This window comes from Sinohyriopsis cumingii, chromosome 16 (genome assembly GCF_028554795.1).
Source record: "Sinohyriopsis cumingii isolate HCF-2022 chromosome 16, ASM2855479v2, whole genome shotgun sequence".
NCBI classification, from domain to species: Eukaryota; Metazoa; Mollusca; class Bivalvia; order Unionida; family Unionidae; genus Sinohyriopsis; species Sinohyriopsis cumingii.
The window spans coordinates 35,114,506-35,120,505 of NC_142976.1; positions in this window are offsets into that span (position 1 = coordinate 35,114,506).

Consider the following 6,000-nt stretch of genomic DNA (forward strand, 5'->3'; position numbering starts at 1 on the left):
ACGCCTGGACAGAGTCGGTTAGGATATTTCCGCGAGACCGTGTTTTGAGATATTATCACGGAAACATATTCGACTGTATTTATGAGGCAAGCAAAACAGATCCTGTGTCTGTGTGGTTATTTAAAAGGATGAAGAATCCGAGTATGATCAGTTTGTGAGACCAAACGGAGAAGTATACAGAACTGAGTCGTTGCAGTGTGATATGAGAAAACTCGCGTAAACTACTCAGTTCCCGCCGACTCGTTAGATCAGTTGTTGACGCGCTGTTTCACTGTTCCTAGTGTTGCCGCGCACATCGCCAGAGAACGAAATTCGTGGAAACCAACCAGCGACAGTCTTTGGAATATTCCTTATGATTACCGCGACATGATATCCGTAGATATGACCGCGTGCTACTCAGGAAGTTTCCTTGGGTACGGAGAGTGTAGTAAATATTTTGCTAGATTTGGTCACCCGACTAGTTTGATGACCAGAGTATCCATCGATGGTCCGCTGCCCGATTTTGATCTCACCGGGTTCGCCCGGATAACATCGTTTGGATTCGCTGCGGATTTGCACCCGATCAACTACGCGTGGTTTGGCAGACACCTCGCCGAGAAAAAGTGGGCGTCTATTGTGTTGTTACGATATATGCTCGACAGTGGCATACTAACATCGCTAACTGTCGGCGAAGCAATCATATGCTATCACCGGCAAACTACAGTTTGGCTACCAACGCCAATTATCGATGAGAAGCTCATGGCGGGATGGACTCCAAAAATGATTGAAGATTATATTAGCTGCAGAGAGAGTGCAGCGAAAGATCTTGGACGAAGGTTAATAGGGAAGTTTACTCAGGGCGCAGCATTTGATCACAAAATACATCACAGCAGATTAATCCTTGATGATGCCGAATTGAATTTTATAATAGCTGACGCCGCCGAAAGAAATATATTTTGTCACCGCGAAGACGCGATGTTGTCGAACGGGAAAAAATTGGGAACAATTGTTAGTTACCTCGACGGGGAATCACGCCAGTTCACACACCTGAGATCTTCGATGCTGTCTTATGTTTCTATAAATTTGCTGTCGATGGTAAACAGATTTCTCAGCACCGCAGTGAGAGTTGCGACGGACTCATTTTATATATCAAAAAAATACCTGACCTCGGTGAAAAGCGTCGTTGGGGAGTCGACATCTTGGGGGTGCTGGAGAGTGAAGAATGAGCGATTACACGAATACTGTGAATCAGCTGATGTCGAAATTAAAGACACTTATCGTGATATGACTGAAATACCTTCGACGACGTCAACGTTACCGTCTGTGCACGATCCTGTTGCAAGACATAGAACTGTTTATCTGAATGGGCCAGGCGGTTGTGGTAAGACGACTCGAGTGATTAATCTGTTTCGAAATTCTGACATGATAGTGTTAACACCCACACACAGACTTGCCAGGGAAATGAAACAGCGCGGAGTTAACGCCTGTACTTATCACAGCTTTTTCAAATACAGTGGCGGCACGTGGACTCCTGAGCGTATGGGCACAAAATATATTCCTGGAATAATTATGTGGGATGAAGCAGATACTGTGCCACTAGATACAATAAAAAGGTTCCTTGAGTGGTTGTTGACAAAAAATACTGCGGTTATTCTGTGCGGTGATCACGGTCAACCACCGCCGTTTACAGGTGAATCTCCGCATGATTGGTTAAAGAATTTTGTTGATTATTACGAAGAAATCGACGACGACATTAGAGCACTTGATGATCGACTAAAGAAGTTTAAAAAGCTGATTAGGTTGCAGAATAATAAAACTCAGTGCGTGGTTATGCGCAAGGTGATTCCGAGGACATCAATGAAAGACTTCCTGGAAACGTGGACCCAAGTGATCTCATAGTGGCAAGTAGAAAAGTGGTCAGAGACGCACTTCAACAGCGATTACTTCAGCTGCACAAAGAAACATTCCCAACGCTGCCGGTACCGTTATCTTATAGACCAACAGATACACGACTACAAAATATCGATGTTGATATCCCCGGGCGCCCGACTGAGTCGGGGACAACGAAGCAACAGTTAGTGTTAAATGATATTGTGTTAGTTGATATCGATGTTGTCGACGCAGCACTTGCCGCGAATAAATCTCCTTGGATGTTAGGATACGCTATGACAATTCACTCCGCACAGGGATTAACCATCGAAGACACAAAAGTCTGGATCGTTGATGATCGCATCGAGTGGTCAAATTTAGTTTACCTGGCTGTGTCAAGAGTGCGAAGAATATCACAGCTAGGGAGAATTGTGTTAGATACGACAACGGCATCGGCCGCCGATAAGTCAGTGCTGATCGACACGATAAGAAAAAAATTAACTGATTGCAAACACAGCGACAAAAAAAATAACCGGGAGTTTAGTTTGGACGTTGAATTTGTGATCGAGCTGCGACGACAACAACGTAATCACTGCGTAAATTGCAATTGTGTAATGTTATGGAGATATCCGAAAAATGACCCAAGACAGTTTACGTTAGACAGAAAAAATAGCAAACTTGGCCACACACGTGAAAATATCATGTTGACCTGTCTTGAGTGTAATAGACGCAGGGGCGCCGCTGCAGCTAGTGAATCACTTTAGTGATCGAATCACTTCAGTGATTTGGGCGGTAATTGTGTATCATCGGGAATCACCTGAAGTTGCTCGCGGATGAATCCGCGTTGAGGAGCAGTTGAATCTAATCTATAGATTGCTGGTCTGCCAGTGGATCTTGTCACGGTGGATATCTTATGTGTGGTAACACTCCAAATGGGATCAGTCGCTCTTCGTTTACCACCTTCAAGTTCGCCTGGTTCGTATAAATATCCTACAGTAACATTACCCAACACTGGCTGTGCTGAAGAATCACGTCGTACGGGTATATTTTTTTTCGTGATCGCGATGGCAGGTTTCATGTTAGTGGCTCGGGTGATCTCGTTACTTAACGCAGTTATCACACTTGGTAATCTTGCAACCCATTCGCGCGATCTCGCATCTTGAATAAATTCTTTCGCGTATTGATATCCAAATAATCTTTCGGCGAGTGTTCGATTAAATCTCTCAACGATTGCCTGATCACGATGAATTTCAGTGTGTCCTCGTCGTATGGTAACGTTATGTTGCTTCATCAGCGATGATACTGCACCTTGAAATTCTTTGCCAGGATCAACTTGTAGCAGATGTGGCCATCGTAGAGGTCCTCGCTGATAAATTCGTTTAAACGCAGAAGCAACTTCAGATGCTGTCTTTGTTGTCAACGGCGTTGCTTCCTTGTATCTGCTTGCAACATCAACTACTGTTAACGCGTATTTGTACGTTTTCCGACGAACAACATCGTGAGGCAGGAATAGTATGTCGGCCTGATGAACTTCGTTGGGCACACTAACATCAAAATGTGCAAAGTTGATTTGGCTGGGCGGTGGTAGATAAATTTGCCATATTGCCTGTTTCGATAGCCAATTTTTGGCAGTAACCGCCGTAACCCCTGCTGCGCTAGCGAGTTTACTGATTGCCGCGTTACCCCTCCAGTATCCGATCGGGGAATAATAAATCGCCTCCATTGGAGATGCTTGCATTGTTATTAATTACTAGCGCCTAATACTAGTTTAGATTTCATTGCGGATTTTATTAACCAGTTAGCGAGTGACTCTCTGAGGGATTTATTTTTGATGGCGTTTAGTGAATGAATTAATTTCACATCTGCGATATGTCGTTGTTGCAAATCAGGATTTTTATAAGCTACATCATGAACATGACAAGCTGCATCGATAGCGTTTATCGGATACTCGCCAGTTTTTGGTTGATTTTCGCTGTCAAGTCTGATGTCAAGTCTGGTTCCGGGGCCGCAGTAGTTGTATCCGGGAAGATGTTTTTCTCCGGGATATTTTGCCCAGGGATCTCCAGGGAGTTTTCCAAGTTGGGCTGTGATGTCGCCTCCGCTAAACTTTTTTTTTGAAATCTAAATTTTTTTATGCCACATCGAGCACATATTCCTGTGATCGCCTGTCGATTATTTTTTGTCATAATTGGTACCGGATTGTTTGTTGGGGTTCGTGCCTTACACTTCACACAATATAAATCCATAATACTATTCATTTGTATACAAATGGAAGTCACTGATTTTTCCGCGACGAAGAAAAAAGAACCAGTAAAACATAATAGTGTGCTACCAAATTCTATCCGCATGATCATCATAGGACCATCTGGGTCGGGTAAAACACAGCTGTTGTTGAATCTGATAATGAAGTGGATGAAATGGGATAAATTATATTTGGTAGCACCATCTGTGGACGATCAGCGATGCTATGATGTGATAAAAGATTTCAACGAGAGTGCAAAAGCGGCCATAGGAAGCGATAACGACATAGTTGAGTTTATAACTGACATCAATGACGCGCCTGGCGTAGATAGCATTGATGGATCAATTAACAATCTAGTTGTGTACGACAATGTTATGCTGGATAAGCAAGCAAACCCTGCGAGAATATTTTCTCGTGGTCGTCATAAAAACACTGATGTCATTTATGTAACTCAACGTTATACACAAATTCCAAAAGTGATCAGAGATAATTGTAACCTACTCGCGGTGTTCAACGGAGTCGACGTACACACACTCCGAAATATTCACCAAACTTGGTGCAGCGGAGACATGGATATAAATAAATTCAAAAATTTCTTTAGTCGTGCACAGCGAACCCCACACGGGTTTGTGACAATAAATTTACACGATCCTCGGACACGGTATCGAGTCGGACTTAATACGTTATTTTGTTAAGAGCAGCAGGGAGGGCGCTAACCCAAGTTGGTTTTCATATGCAATCGGTACGGCAATAACGGTTTCCAAGACTAGATTATAGGATTAAACCCTTTATTTTGGTAAATAGACACCTTTATTGTCATTGTTGCCAAAATAAAGGGTTTGTTTTCCAAAATAAGTCTTAGTATTTATAATACTATTGATAGAGATGATTTCTGGCGAAAAAACCTTGTGAGATTCGCCCTCCCTGCTGCTGCTTCTAAAGATTAGGCGCTATACAAAGTCCTCATTATTATTATTATTATTATTATTTTAATGCTAGTGTTCCATATGGGGTGTTTTTCTTAGGCTCTTTTATGGGCCTCTCCATTTCGCGTGGCGCCATGTGATATGGCCCCATGACGTCATTACCTCTTACTTTCCCCATACAGATACCCTGTCCTTTTGTACATTTTAAGGTAAGGAGAATATTCCCTAGGGATTGTTAGATTTTTGTATCTAAACACATGCATATCAATTAGTGTTTAACGATTTATTACATGATTTTAGGGTAGATACCTCTCAGGTCCCATGACGATCAGGGTGGGAACGAGATCTTAGCCCGCGTTTGCGTTAGCGCTCGTAGTGAGCGATATACCAAAGCCCCTTTCTCACCTCTACTCCCTGTTTGGTATATAAATCCATTTTATTTTAAAATGTGTAGAGATATAAATTGATTTTTACTGACTTTAAATAGTCCTTTAATTTGGAATTTTAAATAATTTACTGGTTATGATGGTCTATGTTAATTATTTCTTGATTGTTATTACCTGGCCACAGGCCATCACTGTTTTTGTAATGTATTCTGTTATCTTAATTATTGTTGGGGTTTTTTGTCCAAATTCCCGTCCAAATATAGAATATGTTTCCTTTGATATCTCTTTTTTATATATATATATTTAATTATTGTGCGAATCATCCTTCTTCTCAAGGCAGTCTCGCCTGTTAATCAGGCATGATGCAAATATTTAAAAAAGGAGACTTTGTATTTTAACCGATCCGATGTTGGCCCAGTGCCTCCACACTCTGTCCCAATCTATATAGATGTTTTCCTTCTCTACTTTATTTCTTTTATTTTTTGCTTCATATCCCCTATTCCAGCCATATGAGTAGTGAAGGGGGATACTTTACGCACAATGGGAATTAGCATTACAGAACCCCTTGGGACACTTTACGGACAATGGAAATTTAACA